Source organism: Lepidochelys kempii, chromosome 25 (genome assembly GCF_965140265.1).
Source record: "Lepidochelys kempii isolate rLepKem1 chromosome 25, rLepKem1.hap2, whole genome shotgun sequence".
NCBI classification, from domain to species: Eukaryota; Metazoa; Chordata; order Testudines; family Cheloniidae; genus Lepidochelys; species Lepidochelys kempii.
Genome location: NC_133280.1, coordinates 7612663 through 7632582, shown reverse-complemented (window position 1 = coordinate 7632582; position 19920 = coordinate 7612663). Strand labels below are relative to the sequence as shown.

Genomic DNA, 19920 nt, shown 5'->3' with positions numbered 1-19920 from the left:
GTCTGATAGGCAGGACTATTCCTGATCCCACCTCTCAATAAAGTAAGGCCGATGTGGCCCATGCCACGGGGTCACGAGGCAGTGACGTAGTGGTGTCCAACCTAGTGACGTTGCCACATCGCAACACGACCTCCAGACGTACCAGAGAACGGAGAGTAAATTTCAGAGAACAGCAAGTGCAATCCTGCAGCCAAACCGACGCAAAAGCTCAGAGTTTGTCCATCATGATTCCCTTTAAAGCTGCATGATTTAAACTGCACAAGGGAGAAGGGAAACAAAAGCCCAGCATGGGCTTGCTCTCCCAAGTCAGCATTTTTAGACTCTATTAAGCTTTGAGATTCCAGCTTTTAAACTTTGTCCTACTTCCAAGGTTTCTGGACAGAAAGCCTCTCAGCTGAAGTATATTTCCCCTGGGCTTTACACTCCTAATTTGTGTTGTTTTTCCGTTGTTGAACCAGCTTCCTCAAAGCAGTTATTATTTCCTGTCGCTCTTCCACATCTCCAAGACCCTGAGCTGCAGTGGCCATGACTTCTGACCTCCCTCCTATCCTCTTCCATCTTTCCCTCCCCCTTCCCCTCTCATTTATGTTAGCAGCTCCCTCATCCACAAAGGCATCAAAGCCTGGGAGAGGTTGCAGAGCAAGGAGAACCCTTCAACCCTTGACCTCACAGGGAGGAAGGTCTGTTTTTAGCACCACAGGTTGGGAATTAGGGCTGTAAAATTCCCCTGAACTGCAGTGGGGGAAGGGCCCAAGCATTGATGCACAGGGTGGTAAAAATGCATCCCCTTTTCCACAGCACTCCACCTCTGAGACCCCCAATGAGCCTTTATTCTGGGAGGGAAAGACCCAAAACAAGGAGCAGAGGAGGAGGGAAGCTGGAAGACCAGTGGGCTCCTCAGTTTCTTTAATATGTATAAAGTTTTCCAGAATGTTCGTTTCAAGATTTAGCCTTCAGGATGTCAATAATACACAGGCACAAACAGGCAGGAAGCCCCCAGCTCTGTGCACCGGGGGGGGGGCTCCAGAATCTTCGGCTCTTATGAGGCGGGGCCATGTCCAGCAGTAATGAGGCCCAGGGTACAGCGTGACCTCTCCGGGTCTCGTGCCTGCCTCACTTGGGTCGGTTCCGATTTGCTCCTTTCCTAGGAATTCATTGTACTTGGCGGGCGCTGCCTGATAGCTAACACTCCCAGCTGCCTGTGCCAAGGTGGCTTTCGCTGTGTGAACTCTTGGGTTGTGGCGTGAGTACAAGGCGGCTGTTTGGATCCCTGGCTCTCAAGAAAGAAAGACAGAAAGAAAGAAAGACAGAAAGACAGAAAGGACAACTGTTACTAATTTCAACATCGGGTCTGCAGACAGAATTCCCTGAAAGCCTGGCTTTTTGGCTCGGGAGGCAGCTGGATGGGAAGGTAATAGAAAGCAGATGGGCTCTGATTTGGCCCAAGAGGAAGGTTCAAGGTGCCTCCTAGTGCAGAGGAGAGGAACTTAAATACTTTTAAAGACGCAGGGGCTTGCTGGTTCCAGGTTTCTCATCCAGCGTTTGCAATTTATGAGCTCAGGTGTCCCTTTCCCTTTTTGAGAGAGAAATAAAGACAAACGCAGATTTCTGCTTCCAGCACACCCCGGTGGGAGGAAATACTTGCGAGCCCTTCTTGCCAGCCTGTCCCCTTCCACCTACACACCTTTCCTGATGTGCAGTGCCAGCTGCTGAAAACAAGGAGAACATAAAGCTCCGGAATCCGAACTTCCAGACGGTGTTGTTCTCTCAGCTAAATAATTAATGAATGAATCAATACCTGGCCTTTGTCTATGCCATCACAACGTAGTAACAGTTCGTGCAGGCTGGATACACTCTCCAAACCAGAGGAACTCAACCACAGAGCACTTAGTTAATGCACCAAGTCTGCTGCCCAGATCCAGTGCGGGTGGTTGATATCATAGAATCATAGACTTTAAGGTCAGAAGGGACCAATATGATCATCTAGTCTCACCTGCACAATGCAGGCCACAGAATTTCACCCACCCACACCTGTAACAAACCTCTATCTAACCTATGTCTGAGCTATTGAAGTCCTCAAATTAGATCAGGAGCACACAGCTCAAAGGAGGAGGAGGTTCCAGGGGGTTAACGTGCTAGGTTGGAACTTGTGGGACTTGGCTCCAATTCCCTGTTCTGTGTCACACTTCCTGGGTCACCTGGGGCAAATCACCCAAGCGATGTCTACACTCTGGACCTCGCATCGCCATGGCTGTAACTCTGCAAGGTCTCTTGTGTAGCCGCTCTATGCCAACAGGCGAGTGCTCTCCTGCGGGCACAATTAGACCACCCCCAACGAGCGGCGGGAGCTGTATTGGTGGGACAGCCTCTCCTGCCGACATAACGCTGTCCACACCAGTGCTTTTGTCGGTCAAACTTATGTTAGTGTGTTTTTCACACCCCTGACCGACAAAAGTGCGAGGGTAGACATAGCCTTAGTCTCTCTGTGCCTCAGTAAAATAGCACTTCCCCAAAACACAGGGGTGCTCGGAGAATCCATGCATGAAAGATTGAGGTGCTCAGGGCCATAAGTACCATAGGTAGACACCATCCAGCCGGATAGTTTCCTTACGCCAAGATTTCTCATCCTAAACAATCACCGTAAACCAAATAGCCCCATCAATCTGCTGCACTCCTATCACCACTGCTATGGACCAAGACCAGAAAGATGCCACTGTAGGTCAGCAAGGACCTGAACTGAGGAAGGACCCAGGACTGCTGCAGAGCAAAGACCTTGCAGCGGGAGAGGTTCAGCATTCATCCAAATAGTCATAGACTCATCCTGAGATTATCCTAATCTCTTCTCTCTAAAAACCAGCCTCTTTCATTAAATGCTAGAGCTGCTGCATGGAGACCTGGAGAATTCTGGTTTGGAGCCTTTGCTGAAACATGGCTCGCAGACATGGACCAATCCAGTCAAAAGGTGAAGGAAGGGTAGTTCTATGTCATCCCAAAGTGCGGTCCCAAACCTAGTCTGGGTTATTCTGCTCATGGGTATATAGTAACCAAGGCCAGTATCATGGATTATTGCATAATTGTCCATTATCAGCCCTGAATCATAGAATATTAGGGTTGGAAGGGACCTCAGGAGGTCATCTAGTCCAACCCCCTGGTCAAAACAGGACCAATCCCCAATTTTTGCCCCAGATCCCAAATGGCCCCCTCAGGGATTGAACTCATAACCCTGGATTTAGCAGGCTAATGCTCAAACCACTGAGCTATCCCTCCCCCCGAAGAGTGGAGTTTTGTCCACCCTGATGGAAATAAGATACTGAGCTGGGCCATTGGTCTGATTTCTGTGTTCCTATGAAAGGAACAAACCTGCAGGGATCATTCAGATAAAATGTGAAAGTTGAGAAATTTGTGACCAAGAGAACTCCAAATTGCTTAACGGGGGACTGGCATTTCTTGAAAGCCAAAAGCCAGAGCTGCTGTTACCTTTGCCAGGCAGTAGCTGAAGGTAGGCCATGGCTAGATCTCCAGAGACAGCCCTTCATTCATTCCTGATGGCCCACCTGCACAGCACCCCTAAGCTATCAGTGACACGGTACCACAGAGAGGACACCTTCCTCAAGGGCTGTACCCCCTAGTCAAGCCTCTCTTTATTAGGATGTTCATTATTTTAAACATTAATTTCCCAGACACGTGAAACTCATTCCTACTGACCAACTGCACATCTTTGTTCTCTGCTCTTTGAAAGGAGAAACAGGCTGTCCGGTGGGCTTGTTCGCATGGTGAAATACCACCAAGTCACCAACTCCAACTGGCCACCTGGCTCCATGCGCCTGAACCCGATTGGCCACCTGGCTCCATGCGCCTGAACCCGATTGGCCATTCAGTTGGATGAGAAGCACAGCCAGAAAGGTCTGTTTTGAAGTGAAAAATTCATAAAACACAGGGATTTTAAAACTGACTTGAATTTTGTTTTAGTTATTTTGTTGAGGGAAATGAGCCCTTTTCTGAGGTTTTAACCACATCCAAACTCCATCAAGTAGCTTTGCCTCTCATTGCGAAGTTCTCACATGCCTCAAATGTAGCAAGTTGTTTGTTACAGGTTGGAGGAACAAGACAACCGGCCTGCCACTCACACACCAGAGAAATCAAAGTATCGGCCCCAGAAGTGAATGGCGTGCGCGTCTGCCTGGGGTCTACTACACCCTTGGAAGGTGGCTGTCTAGCTGGGGGTTTCTGCTGACACTGATCATGGCAGTGTCTGAACGCCTGGCCCATAAAATCAACAGCAACATCCCCAGCGCACGAAAGGCTCAACACCGGTCCATTCTACAGCGGGCAGCATGGCTCCTGGACTGGCCACAGCTGCCCGGTTGGTTGCACTGGGATCAGTTTCTCTCTGGGTGCAGGAAGGCTGGAAGGAGCTGAAACAGAGGAAGGATTGCAGGAGACACCAGCAGGCTCAGAGCTGGAGAGTCTCCTGCCTGCCAAAGTGAGGGCATAAGGACTTGAAAAAGCCTGGGTTAGAAAAAGCCTCTCAAGACCAACCTGCCTGCTTGCCTTTGAAATGAAGCCCTCAAAGCAGATCCCATTTCTCATGGCTCCCGCTCCGCTGTCTCTCTGCACGCTCCTGGCTCTCTAGGAAGACACCAAGCTGCCTCCGAAAGGCGTTGGTGAGTCCCAACTGCAGCCGCTTGGCTGCTCGCAAGCTGGGCAGTGCTGGACAGTCTCAGTTTTCCGGTGCTGCCAGCCAGCCAGGGGCGTTTGTGTTTATTCTCCTAAGCTCTCTGCAGGCCCGTTCGGGCTCCACAAGAGAGAACACAGTTACCCTTCACTTCCCTCCCCCCACCCACAGCCTCAAGCAAGGAGCCAATGTAGAAGTCATTGAGAACTCAGCCCTGCTCTCACTGGGGAGAGAACGCCAGCCAGGAGAGCAGGGCTCTGATTTCCCCGGGCCTGGGCAGAAGGCACCGCATTTTAGTGGGAGGCAGCCGAGTCCAAGACAGGGGGTCAGGGATTCCTGGGGTCTCTTCCCTGCTCTGCCACTGACTTGCTCTGTGATCTTGGAGGCATGCCTTGACCTGTCTGTGCCTCACTTTCCTCATCTGTCCCATGGGGATCATGTTACTTGCCCAGCTCCCTTGTACAGGCTTTGAGAGCCTGATCCAGGAGGTGCTATAGACATGGGGGCAGCACCTCCTGTCCTGCCTCACATGGCAGCATCTGCACTGGGTCTGAACCCTAGTCCTTGGACAACCCAGGGTAACCCTCTAGGCCAGAGATAAGACAGCTATGGACTGAGTGACACAGGAAGCTCCTGCCCTCGAAGGAGACACCGGCCCCGGGACGTCTTTTGCTTTAAGGAGATGAAGCGAAGCGTTCCCAGGCAGGTCCCCTCTCAGACAGGAGTTATGCAACGGCTTGGAGCAGTTCCATGTGATCCAGACTTGCTGGCCCCCACTGGCTTCAAGGAAAAAAGAACAGACAGTCGCTGAGCGACCGTATCTGCCACCGACGTGCGTGCGCCTGCGAATGCCATCGAAGCGTGGGCACGCACACGCCACCTTTGTACAAGCGTGCGAGCCATCAACCCATCGGCTCGGGCGTGTGTGGGTGCCATCCACGTGTGCATGCATCTATGCCTAAGTGTGTACGTCCGTGTGTGCTGTCTACACATCCGTGGATATGAGCCATCTCTGCGTGTGTGTGTCATCCATGCACAAGCATGTGCGCCATCTACATTACTGTGCCCATGTATGTCTGTGGGCGTATACCACCTACGTGTGTTTGTCCGTGTGTATGCCACTCCCACGCCTGAATGACTAGGTATGTATTCCATCCACACAGATGAATCTCTCTACATGTGGGTCCCTGTCTGCTACCTGTGCTGGGGGGGGGGGGGGGGGCTACAAAATTATAGGGGCCGAGCACTTGAAAATCTGACCCTGAGTTCTTTTGAAAATCTAGCTCTACCTATCTGACATGTGTATGTAATACTTAGTCCTGCCAGGAGAGCAGGGGGCTGGATTAGCTGACCCCTCGAGGTCCCTTTCAGTCCTACGATTCTGTGATTCCGTGTGTGTGAGAACACGGGACAGAGTGGCACAAGTCCCACTGATTTACTTCAGAGGAAGAACTTCAGTACTGAGCCCTACAATGGGACGCAGGTCGAGTGACACGGCAATGCCTTGCAACTCCACAGCGCCTGTCACGCCCAAAGGTCCCGACATATTTTAACCGCAAGTATACAGCGAATCTGACCCTGAGTTCTTTTGAAAATTTAGCCCTGCCTATCTGACGTGTGTATGTAATACTCCACACACACACACACACACACACACACACACACACACACACACACGTTTATTACAGTCTCAGCTGACAAAGAGAGCTTCAGGATACAACCATAAAATAAATCAATCAATCAGCAAACCCTATTTCCACCGGATCCAGAGCCACAAACACCTGCTTGAGTTGTTACCGTTCCACTGTGCAGACTGATCGTTTGGCACTCAGGGCCTCCACATTAGCTCTGCGGCCCCTGCACCCTCTCCCGTCAACTGGATCGTTGACTGCTTCATGGTTCGCAGTTCAGCGGGATCGCCGCCTCCGGCGTCCCGTCCTCAGACATAAGCTGCACTCGTGTGCAACTGTGAGCAGCCCCACTATGCTCTGAACAGTTTATGGGGTTCGGTGTGGGCAGGAAATATGGACTTCCCACCTTCATGGGTGTCAGTGAAGGCAGCTTCCCTCCCACTCCTCTTACTGCCCCCGTCCCCTTTCCTTGGCAATCAGCAGCGTCCGCGCTACCCAGCACCGTCGCTGGCTCCACTTGGCTTGCAATAAGCGTGTCGAGGCTCGGAAGAGGATGGAGCATTCATGGTTCTACACAGACATTGAAACACCACCCCCTCCCCCCGGCCCTCCTACACACAAAACCTCATGGCCTGATTCCCCACTGCCTAGAGCCTTGGGCAGCCAACTACACCTGTGCAAGCCTCATACACCCACTGTCCACGGGTGTTAATACCTGCACGGGGCCATGGAGAATCAAGCCCACGGGCTCGCTGGGCGGCACAGTGACCAGGCCACCACAGAGCCAGTCTTGAGCTCTTCTTTCAAGCACAAGTCCCACTGATTTACTTCAGAGGAAGAACTTCAGTACTGAGCCCTACAATGGGACGCAGGTCGAGTGACACGGCAATGCCTTGCAACTCCACAGCACCTGTCATGCCCAAAGGTCCCGACATATTTTAACCGCAAGTATACAGCGAATCTGACCCTGAGTTCTTTTGAAAATTTAGCCCTGCCTATCTGACGTGTGTATGTAATACTTAGTCCAGCCCCCTGCTCTCATGGCAGGACTAGCTGACCCCTCGAGGTCCCTTCCAGTCCTACGATTCTGTGATTCCATGTACGTGTGAGAGAGAACATGGGACAGCTGGAACGTGTGTGTGTGTGTGAAAGAGAGAGAGAGAGAGAGAGAGAGAGAGAACATGGGTCTGCTGGAACATGTGTTTTCACGAGGAGGGTGGTGAAACACTGGAATGCGTTACCTAGGGAGGTGGTAGAATCTCCTTCCTTAGAAGTTTTTAAGGTCAGGCTTGACAAAGCTCTGGCTGGGATGATTTAATTGGGGATTGGTCCTGCTTTGAGCAGGGGGTTGGACCAGATGGCCTCCTGAGGTCCCTTCCAACCCTGATATTCTATGATTCTATGTGTGTGTGCGAGAGAGAGAGAACATGGGACAGATGGAACGTGTAATCACTTCACTCTCTCTGGAGTGGAGCGCAGCAGGTGTTTAATGCTGGACAGTGACACTCCAAGACAGCAAGTGGCGTGGGATTAAAGTGGGTGCACAGCTGTACTCAAAACGTGGGATGTGCTGGAATGCGGCGACTCGGACCTCTGGGGGGGTCACGGTGGATAATCAGCCGAACAGGAGCTCCCAGGGCTGGGGCCAAAAGGGCTAATGCAATCCTTGGATACATACACAGGGCATTCTCGAGTAGGAAGGCTATTATACCTCTTGGCACCGGTGCGACCGCTGCTGAAATACCGTGTCCTGTTTGGGTGGCCATAATTCAAGAAGGATGGTGATAAATTGGGTTCAGGGAAGAGCCACGGGAATCATCGAAGGATGAGAAAACCGGCCTTCTATTGAGAGACTCCAGGAGCTCAATCTATTTAGCTTAACCATGAGAAGGATAAGGGATGCCTTGATCACAGTCCATAAGTACCTGCTTGGCGAACAGAACTTTGATCATAGTTTCCTCAATCAAGATAGAACAAGATCCAATGGCTGGAAGTAGAATCTAGATACAGCCTAGAAATAAGGTACGAGTTTTTAATAGGAGGGTAAGTAACCATTGGAACACCCCTGGCAAATTTTGGATCAAGACTGTACTGTAGGCTCTGCTCAAACAGAAATTAATTCAGGGACATCCTATGACCCGTGTTATGCAGGAGGTAAGACTAGACGATGATCACAACCATCCCTTCTGGCCTTAGAATCTCTGACTATTGTGGGATGCGCTAGCTACCTAAAATAACAAGGGGTGGTGGGGGTGGTGGGGGGGCTAGGGGATTCTGAGCGAGTATCACCGCTCTAGGACCTATGGGATGAAATTAAGCAAAGGAAAAAATCTACACTAAATAGCAGGAAAAACTTCCCACTGCTGAGATCTGCGAGGCTGACAGGAGGGAACTGGTCACTGCTTTCATTGTTTGCATTACTTAAACATGGCCTGGACAATACACTGCGTGGAACCAGGCCTCACTGGTTGAGGGTGGGCGTGACTGATTGAGGACTTCCTTCTCCACGGCCCTGTAACTCTCAGTCTGGTTTTTCTAGCTTGGCCCTGTGCAAATGTCTGTGGTCACCACCCCGAGGCGTACACCATCCCAGTCAGATGCCGACAGATGGTGGCTAAAGGTCCCAGACGTCATGGGGGGAGCGTGTCTGACAGAGGGAGCTGAAGGAAGAGGGGTGCGTGAGGGAAGGAACATCCGTGCTCTTCAACTCCCAATAGATCGGTGAGCAGAAATCAAGGCTGGAGTTAACACTGGCCCAAGAAGCTCCTGGAGGGAAGGGGAAAGGTACCTTGGAGCAGCAGGAGAACCAGCGACAGTATGGGCCTGAGGAGGAGTGCTGCCCAGGAAGCATTGCAGAGGGAATGGGAGTCACATTGCTGGGCCCTGAGTTCTAGATGGATCTGATGGAGTCACAGGGTTTGCAAGTCATGTCTCTTGCCTCTGGCTCTGGGCTCCAAATCCCTCTTCAGATGGGAGCATGAGAGGTCAGCTCGGATGGCTCTCACCTGCTGAGATTTAAGCGTCCCTTTCTCCCCCATCTGTGGGCTCTTCCATGGAGGAAGCATATCAGCCAGACTATTTAGTTTTGATGGGACAGGGCAGACTTGCCAAAATGTGTAGGTTTCTAATGAGGTAGCTGCAACTCAAAGGCCACGCAGCGTGCTATCTGTGCCTAGTCACTGACGAGACACTGCGGTTCATCGCTTTGGAATCTGGGGCTGTTAGCCGGACAGGGGATTGAACTAGTTCTTTTGTTCTGGTTTCAACTGAAGGGTGAAATCCTGGCGCCATTGCATGGCAAAACTCTAGGTATTGCATGCACTAAGCTCAACGCATGTTAGGACCAATACTGATGAAGATTTTGCATTCAGTAGGGTTTTGCAAACCTAAAAGGAGCAGAATCCTGTTAGTGACTTTCTTTTTCTTTAAAAATTAACTGAAAATGGAACAGAAGAACAGTCATCCTGGGTCAGACCAAAGGTCCATCTAGCCCAGTATCCTGTCTCCTGACAGTGACCAATGCCAGGTGCTTCAGAGGGAATGAACAGAACAGGTAATCATCAAGTGATCATAGAATCATAGAATATCAGGGTTGGAAGAGACCTCAGGAGGTCATCTAGTCCAACCCCCTGCTCAAAGCAGGACCAATCCCCAATTTTTCCCCCAGAGCCCAAATGGCCCCCTCAAGGATTGAACTCACAACCCTGGGTTTAGCAGGCCAATGCTCAAACCATTGAGCTATCCCTCCCCCATCTGCTGTCGTCCATTCCCAGCTTCTGGCAAAGAGAGACTAGGGACACTATCCCTGGCTAATAGCCATTGATGGACCCATCTTCCATGACTTTATCTAGTTCTTTTTTGAACGCTTTTATAGTCTTGGCCTTCACAACATCCTCTGGCAAGGAGTTCCACAGGTTGCCTGTGCATTGTGTGAAGAAGTGTTGGAAACCCAAAAGCAACAGCTTTGGCCTAGGACAATCAACAGAAAGTGAAAGCGACTAGTAAGGGTGCCGCTGAATAATCTGTTTTCACGGCCCATGCTGACTGAAACCAAAAAACAAACAACCCACGTCACTGGAGAATAGTCAGATCCTCAGCTCGTGTCAGTTGAAGTAGCAGTGCCACTAACTTCCATGGAGTTATGCTGACTGTGGAGGGATCCCATCAAGTTAGGGATTTCTCATCTCAGTTACTATTAACCTTGGATTAGGTCTGAAGAGAGTTTCAGTGTGATTCTGCTCTGGAAACGGACCCTCAAAATGGCCCCATGGGTTCCCATGTTTCTTATGTAGGAATGACGCCACATCAGATCTGATCGGCTTACAAACCAGAAGGTGGTTTTCCGAACTAGCCGCTCTGCAGACCTTGCCCGGAATCGGAGAGCCAAGCTGTGTTCTTTCTGGTTCCTGTGTCACCCAGACATCTGAGCCTAAACTTCGCCATAACAATCCAAATCCGCCTTGAACCTTTCTGAAAGTTGAGGAAGCCTGGTTCGCTTTCTGTGGGTTTTCACCCGATTGGCACTGCCCCTGCGCTTCCTGGACACGGTTGGTCTGGGAAGTGACAAATGGCTGAGAGGCACTTCCCATGGCATTTCTGGCTTGGCATGAACTCAGAGTTGGTCTATGGAGGTTTTCAGAGTTAAGGGGGCTTTGGATAGGCTTTAGATACGGACGGAACCATCCCACTGACTGATGTTCTCCGCTCACGATGGCCCCAATACAATTCTTCTGGAAGTCAATGAAAAGACTCTCCCATCGGCAGAGGCCGCCTCAGAGCCGCACAGTGCTCACCATCTCTTGGACCGGTGGGCAGCCAGGACTGACAGTGGCAATAAATGCTCCCCTCTGGGTCACCCGACTCCTCCAGAGCATTGTATTCCTCCATTGTCAGGGGCTCAGTGTTCCATCTTATGGCCAATGGGTCCCTGGTTCTTTGCACTTGGTGCTGCCATCTAGTGGCCGGCTGCTTAAACTAACAGACAACACCCGTGACCTCTACGCTTTATAAGTACAGGAAGTCAAGGACTGCTGGTTATTCAGTGTGGCTGCTTAAAGCACACTTATATTCCTTGTATGGGAGGGGGAATCTGTAAACCTCAGGGCAGCCAATAGCCCTCCCTGAATCTAACAGCTCTCGTTATCCTGAGTTTTGTTTGGGACATTCCAGGCCCAAATGACAAGTGTTCTGCTTCCAATGCCTTGTCCTTGTGAACTGGGAAAAGGGGTTGGTTTACCCAGAAGATTACAGGAGCAAAAATCTATGTGATTTTGACCATATGGCTAAGAGTGAGTAGGGCTAGAGAACCAAATATAAGTGTCTGGAAGGTTTAAACATCAAGAAGGGGAAAGGAATGTACAGGGAGGTCCAATAGGGGTATAACTGAAAATAATTGGATGAAATGGAGCAAAGGAAACACTTGGTATGTTTAATATAAGGAACTCTTCCTGACAGTGAGATTTATAATCAGGGGATCATTTCAGAAAAATTCTGGGGCAGGACAAAGTTGTGTCAGCAAATATAACATTATATGTGATATTATGTCATGCAAAGTCATAGTGGGGGTTGGGGTGGAAGACATAATCAAGCCTATAGACTTATAAAAGTCGGAGAGGGGCAAAACAAGGTTTAGGGGAGCAACTGCCCCCTTGCCCCATACCAAATGATGCCCCCGTCTATAATTTTCTGGAAACATGGGACCAGCTGGGACACACACAGATACAACACCACCACTGCAAACTATAATTCAGTGGAACTGTCTCCCAAGAGAAGCGACGACAGCATCACTGATGGAGACATTTGAAACTAGACTGAGAAAAGCACTGGCGAACAGACAGTAGGGAGGAATCTTGCGCTGGCTGGGGAAATTGACTAGATGGCCCAATAAGTCATTTCCCTTTCCCACAGCTTCCAAGCATCTATGTTGGATCCAAACCAAAGGACCAACAGAAATCACAGACCCCGAGAACCCTCGTGACCCTCCGCACAGCTGATGCCAGACCCTGAGCTGTCAAAGTCTAAACGCTACTGACAAAAATGGATAAAACCGGGACAGAAATCCCATCTGGCTGGTGTGTCCGAGCAGGATAGGGAGTCTTCTTCCATGTAAACAGGTAGCGGCTGCCATTAGAAAAACTCAAGGCTTACAACCACTTTGATATTTGACCAAATCACTGCTGAGAACAGCCTCCCCCAAACTGGCCCCAATTTGAAAATTTAAATCTTGCCGCACAGCCCTAGCTGGCGCCAAAGGCAGAGGGTAGCAGCCCTTCCCCAGCGCTCAGACCAGCCCAGCATTCAGTGCCTCTCTTGATTTTATTTTGTTGGACTGGATCACCAAGGTTATTTTATAAACTCCTTTCTATTTATAGTACAGCTCAACAAACCCTAATGAGATAATCTGCTGGCATTTCTCCATGGCTAATATTTACCTTGATGTTTAAAATAACATGGTCCAGGGGATTAAATTAGAAAAAAAAAAACCCTTTAAAAATATAATCAAGGCAGAGAAACAAATGACCAGTCTGAACTGCCAAACGCCAGATGCTGCTCACAAAATTAGCGGCATTGTAACTTTTTGGGGGCAGACAGTTTATAAGCCACATAGTACAGGAGGGAAAGCAAGCCTTGGCAGTGCATGAAGTCAGAGAGAGAGAGAGAGAAAGCAATGTGTGCTTATTCTCAGGAATGAGGGCAGCTAAGAACATATAATTCTCCAGCACGATTACAGCTTTGGGGCTTGGTAATTAAGAGTTTCACCCCGTAGCCGCTTTGCAAAAGGGACTCCGATTTTAGAACAACAAACATGCAATCAGAGGGCTTAGCCCAGTCAAAGCAGTTGACTGGTGTGTTTGGGAGCGACAGAGAGCAAGCGAGAGCAAATGCCTGACTCCCGCTGTTTGCAGACACTCTGAAACACAACCCAGAGGTTTTATGGAAACTCTGAATGTTGGAGACGGGTGAACATGGTTTTCATTCTCATAAATGTTTTTCCAGCATGCAGTATTCCTCAGCCTCATTCCTTCAACCGGAGACCATTTGGATTTCAAAGAACATCTGCATAACCCCCCTCCCGTAACCCCCACAAGCCCAACCGCTGAGAGTTTGCTCTGTAAAGATTTCTTTATTAAGAAAGCATATTACCTTGGCTATCTTTTCCCCCTTTTTCTTCTGTTCCCCCCTTCTAGTCTGCCAGGATCTCTTCTTTTTCCCAGCAGCAGCCAAAAGCTTCTTTCTCCCTCCTGCGTGTGTCAGAAACTTTCCAGGCTGCCAGGGTGTGCGTCGCCCTTGCTCAAGTCACAGCAGAATAGCCTTCTTCTGTCAGAGGTCGGCAGCTCTTGAGTGAGAGGCTTTGCTGAAAAGTCTCCTTTCAGGAAGTGAGCGGTAATCAGAGAGCAGCTTGCAGGCAGCATGGATAGGAGCTGTTAAAAAAAAAAATAAAAAAATCACCGCTCGCTCAGGAATTTTGCCAGGGATACACACACACACACACAGAAAAGTCAAAACCCCACAAGGCCATAAAAGCCCTGCCCAGACTGATGAAATCACTAAAGAAGGCAGGCCTTTTCTGCTACAGAATAAAACTACTCAGTTTCCCTGTTCTAAAAGGAAACACTCCATCCTTTACTTGATTTAATGGGACCAACTTTTTGCGCTGTGTTTGTAGCGGGTCTATCACGGTGGGGTTCTGCTCCGTGACTGGCGGTCCTAAGGGCCACCGTAATTACATATGGTAAATAATTATAATAATTAATGACCAGGAAACTAGAGCAGTACGTGTATCCCTGGGGGTACGCAGAGGTCTTCCGGGGGGTCCATCAACTCATCTAGAGATTTGCCTAGCTTTACAACAGGCTATGTAAAAAGCACTAGCGAAGTCCGTACAAACTAAAATGTCAGACAAGGACGTGTTTATGCTGCTCTAGATACTATCCACTGACATGCAAGTACAACATTTATATTCCAGTCGATTTATTTTATAATTCTATGGCAAACACGAGCAAGTCAGCCATTTTTCAGTAGCAATGCGCTGCGACACTTCTGTATGTTTATATCTGATTTTTGGAAGCAAGTCATTTTTAAGTGCGGTGAAATTCAGGGGTACACAAGATAAATCAGACTCCTGAAAGGGGGACAGTCGTCTGGAAAGGTGGAGAGCCCCCGAACTAGAGGAATGGATCGGAAGGTGATGTGCAACAGGTGTTTTAGAAATTGAGCTGCTTTCCTTTTTCACCATGAAGAAAGAAAAGGTCCTGCCCTTCCAAACGTCTGTATTTCTTTTCCACTGAAAATTTAACCATAGAAATATCAGAAACATCAAATCTGGCCGTCCCTGGACCATTCCGAGGCATGTATCATGAGCTCTCACACCTTTACGAAAAGGGATGGGGGAGGGGTTGGTTCTTTAACAAAAACATCCTTTCTCCATGTTACTAGGCATTGGAGTTCAATCACAAAACACTGAGTTTGATGGCAAGGGCCATTCCATCATTCGGGGGATTGCCACCCTTTCATAGAATCATAGAATACCGGGGTTGGAAGGGACCTCAGGAGGTCATCTAGTCCAACCCCCTGCTCAAAGCAGGACCAATCCCCAATTTTTGCCCCAGATCCCAAATGGCCCCCTCAAGGATTGAACTCACAACCCTGGGTTTAGCAGGCCAATGCTCAAACCACTGAGCTATCCCTCCCCCCATAAGTCCCCATAAGTCCCTCCCCCCTCCCCCCATAAGTCCCTCCCCCCATTCAGTGCAGCCTTGTCCGCAGTGCGTGCCCCCCACCAGCTTGCTGGAAAAGTTCAGGGCCCAGCTGACCCAGCACAAACGTCTGCTCTGCTGCGCGTGACAGTGGTACTTAAATCACTCGCTAGCCTGGGAAGGTTAGCTCTGAATAGCCTTCTGCTTCCCTATTGCCTCAGGGAGACCACCGAGGGGTCACTCTAGCCACGTGGCCTACCCCTATCAGTCTGGAAACACAGGCTGCAGGGTTTCGTGACTGCTGGGGACCAGCAGGAGCAGACAGAGAGGGTGAACTGGGGAATGTAGCGCTGCAGCCCGTTACCTTGCATGCCTCCCCAAATCCTGCAGCCCACCACACTCCTAGCTCAAACCGTGTACTCGGAGAGGGTGGCATCTTGGAAAAGAGACATCAGGTGCAGTGACTTAGTGTGCACACAGGCCAAAAGAGCCTATAGATTAGCGGTTCTCAACCAGAGGTACATGTACCCCTGGGCGCACACAGAGCTCTTCCAGTGGGTACATCAGCTCATCTAGGTATTTGCCTAGTTTTACAACAGGCTACATAAAAAGCACTAGCGAAGTCCGTACCAACTAAAATTTCATGCAGGCAAGGGCTTGTTTACACTACTCTGAATGCTATACACTGAAATGTAAGTGCCGCGTTTATATTCCAGTTGATTTACTTGATAATGACATGGTAATAATGGGAAAGAAAGCAAGTTCTCAGAAGCAGTGCGCTGAGACACTTGTATTTTTAGGTCTGATTTTGTAAGCAAGTTGTTTTTAAACGAGGTGAAGCTTGGGGTTTGCAAGACAAATCAGGCTCCTGAAAAGGGTACAGTCATCTGGAAAGGTTGAGAGCCTCTGCTATAGAAGATAAAAGCCCTATTCTGGGGGCTGGAAGACACCCTTTAATTCAAGTAGCAGTGGCTTGGCTGGTTCTATTCCCAATGCTGCCGATGCACCCTTCAGCCAAGGACCCAAGCCAAGGGGGGGAGGGATAGCTCAGTGGTTGGAGCATTGGCCTGCTAAACCCAGCATTGTGAGTTCAATCCTTGACGGGGCCATTTAGGGATCTGGGGCAAAAATTGGGGATTGGTCCTGCTTTGAGCAGGGGGTTGGACTAGATGACCTCCTGAGGTCCCTTCCAAGCCTGGTATTCTATGACTCTGATGTCTGTATACAACGCAGCCATGATTTCATTCTGAAAGCCCCAGCAACAGGCCGATGTTCTGGGGGGTGGGGGCCGGCAGGTGGGTCACACACACATGGATACTTTGGAAGCACAGACAGCAGAGGCCAGAGCTGCTGGAGTCTCTGCACGATGTGACTCTGGAGCACAGAAAATGTCAGGCAAGAAAACGCCTTTTCATTTACAGAGGTTAGAACCCCAAAGGAATGGGCCATTTATTGAATAGAGGAGGTAATTGTTGGGTTGGATTCCTGGCCAGCTCCCTTGGTGGGTGGGAAGAGTGGCTTCCTTCCTTCCTCTCCATATAGTTCATGCTGCTTTGGCCATTGTATGAGCCCCAAAGTACATGCATAAAAGAGCAGCTAAACAAAGTATTTGGGGGCTTAATTGTTGAATGGAACTGCTTCGGGCCAGGGGAAAACTCACTAATTGCATTGAACGTGGCCTGAAGCCAGGCAAAAGGACTTTCAAATGACTTCTCTGCTAAAGCTTGTCATCAAGCACACTTCATGGGTGATTACAAGGAACGGAGGTTTCAAAGATACATCTTTCCTGCCCAGGAATTTGCTGCCCTGCATTCTCTCTCCCCCCCACCACCCCGATACTTGTTTTTTCCCCTTGTGGGAAAAGATTCTCCTTGTATTGGAGGTTGGATTTTGTGGTTTCTCAACTGATCTGCAGAGATGCCACTAGAGACCATATTGTAACATACAAGGGGGCAGGGTTGTAGGCTCGTCTGCCTTAAGTGCAAAGCCTCCTAGCCCTGCATCCGAGCACAGAGCCATTCTGGGTGACTATCTTCTGCCCATGCAGTCTCCCTCTCCTTGCAGGCCACTGACTGTCACTCGCAGCCCGAGAGAGGAGTGGGTTTCCTGGCTGGCATAAACCTGAGGCCCTCTTGCCCCTGGTAATAGTGCCTCCAAACCTAAGAACTGGCCAGGCCTAAGGTGACTTACGCTGGAGACATCTGGGAGCTTCCTGGTTGGGCCTATCCTGCATCTTGTGACCCCTTGGAGATCCACAACAGCAGGGATAGAATTCAGACCCAGCTCCTTTTGTTGCTAGCGCAAACGGAGAACCTCCATCAAGCTGTTAACAGTGCATGGCAGCAGACACACAGTTATACAGTTCAGATTCTCTCCAGTAGAGGGCAGCGGTGATGAAATGAAGATTTCGGGGAGGACCGGCATGCAAACCCCGCCATTCAACTAACTACGCACACAGTTGTTTCTGGAGCCTCTCTCACTCTCGCAATGAAGAATTTCTGTCCTGTTTCCAGGAGACACTCAAAATCCCACCCCGCTGGCTTTGCTGCAATCTCACTAGTTTGGACTGTCACCGTTTGGAGCCGGAGAATCAGCAATTAGGAACAGCACACACTCAGATGCTCAGTTACACTGTGCCCTCATGTGGCCATGACTGGCAATAGTCACATAAGGATTCTGCCACAAGGACTCCTCGTTGTTTTTATAAGGATTCAGGTTACCATCAGATTTCAAATGCACTCTATGCCTCTCATCTTTTCCCCACGTGACATTGCATTTGGCCTGAACAGAAACTTTTGCTCTAAGGTCCAGGTCACTTAGTTTTCACCAGTAGTTAAACGCGGAGATCCCGCAGAGCTGCCAAACGGAATCTGATCACGTCCCTCTTGAAAGGTGGTAAATGGGATCACATACAGCCTGATGCACGTGGCAGTCTTCGCTGCTGGATACTGTTGTCAGATTCCCCCAGATCTGGGGGGTGCTCCTGAGTTTTCAGGGGCCTGCGCCACAGCTCTGACTCAGAGGATAATTAAAGAGCCCCTGATAGTATTTTAGGCCTTGCAACACAGGAGAAATCAGACTCCTAAAAGGGGTACAATAGTCTGGAAAGGTTGAGAGCCACTGTCCTATACTACCGAGAGATACCCCTGGCTTCCCTTGAGCTCAAGTGCACTGTGGCCTTGGACCAGGAAGATCTGGGTCCTATCCCTACTGAGGCTGTGAAGTTTTGAGTGGGGATGGTATGCAGTGTAGCAGTCCTGTGTTTTGTGTTAAACCTTGAATATAGGTTGGTGGTTACAATCTCATGCTGCTACAGAATTTAACGTAAGAAAAGAAATCCCAGATTGAAACCTGGCAATAAAACCCCGTGGCGGGAGAGGCGGAGCAACATTCACGGGCAGCTGGTCTGCCATCTGCTTTATCTTCTATTGCACCTTTCACTCGTCCGAGGACCTTAAAACATTTTAGAAACATCAGTGGATTAAACCTCTAACCACTGGACTGGTATGCCTCAACATTTTCCATACTGGTACCTTTCTCCCCTCTTCCATACCGGGACACCCTCCCTGGAATCACCTTCCAAATCTAGCTGGGATCTAGCTCAGACCAATCTGAGAAGGGCAGGGTGGTTGTGACCCTCCTAGGTTCAGAACCCCTCCACTAAACATCTCAGCCCCCTTCCTTAAACAGACAGAAACCAAACCCAGGAGTTATTTGACCATGCCGGTCACTGGGAGGCCCAGGCTGGTTTCCGTATGGCGGAAGGGGCTGTGTGACCACTGCCTTCTAGTAGATTGAATCAGAGCCATTTTCATGCTTGTGCTGCCCTCTCATGGCCGGAGGACTATGAAGAGGACCGAATCCAAAATCCAAATAAAAACATAGAGCCAATGCAGCTTCTCCTACATCCTCAAAGGCTGGGATTTTGGAGGCAAAAGGTGCTAAGCTCTGTTCCTCACATTGTGACTGTGGTGTGGACAGGGCCTTTGCTGCACGTCTTTTCGGGGGGGGGGGGGGGGGGGCTCAACAACGCTGTCTGACGGAGGAACGGGATAGGCCAAAATGCATCCACAGAACCAAGATTGCCAAGGCAAGGAGCCATTGCCTAGGAGGCTCTGGGAGAACCAGGATGTGAAATACCTGCAGCATGCTCAGGGAAACTGCAGAAAGGGGCTATGTGAGCCAAAGGACTGGGACACTTATCATGGGTCTTTTCCACGCAGCAGCACAGAAGATGGACAAAGCTAAAGCTAAGCTGGACTTTAACTCGGTCACTGTTCTGCGTCTATGGAGGAAGAGGCACTGAGTTTTCATAGAGGTCTACAGAATCGTGAATGATGTGGAGAAAGTGAATACGGAAGTGTTATTAGCCATTAACATAATACAAGAGCCAGGGGGTCATCCAATGAAATTAAGAGGCAGCAGGTTTAAAACAAACAAAAGGAAATACTTCTTCACACAATATACAGTCAACCTGTGGAACTCATTGCCAGGGGATGTTGTGAAGGCCAAAAGTATAACGGGGTTCAAAAAAGAATTAGATAAGGTCATGGAGGATAGGTCCATCAATAGCTATTAGCCAAGATGGTCAGGGATGCAACCCCATGCTCTGGGTGTCCCTAGCCTCTGATTGCCAGAAGCTGCGAGTGGATGACAGGGAATGGATGTGAGATCCTCCCAACATGCCTTCTGGGTGCTCGCAATGAGCTACTGTTATTACTGCTACTGCCCTGTGAAGGTACACAGATACTTCGATAGCTTTTCTCAGAAGGAGGCAAGGTCTGCCTGCTGACAAATAGCATAGAGATGGCTGGCTGGGTAATGGGATGTGGATCTTTTCCCCTCTCGGACAGGGATTTACAGCCAGCGCAGGGCTAACCCTGAGTCCTTCCCATCCGAGGCTGTTTAGCGTGAAATG

At 49.6% G+C, this 19920-nt stretch overlaps 1 protein-coding gene across 1 annotated transcript in view; it reads right to left on the bottom strand.

Annotated features, from left to right (window-relative positions):
• Window positions 1–19920, bottom strand: part of ADAMTS10 (ADAM metallopeptidase with thrombospondin type 1 motif 10) — a 134302-nt gene that overhangs the window by 88953 nt on the left and 25429 nt on the right. Inside the window, exon 2 of the mRNA XM_073324036.1 lies at window positions 13450–13727. The gene's annotated coding sequence lies outside the window, so the exon portion shown is untranslated. The remainder of the gene's footprint in view (window positions 1–13449; window positions 13728–19920) is intronic.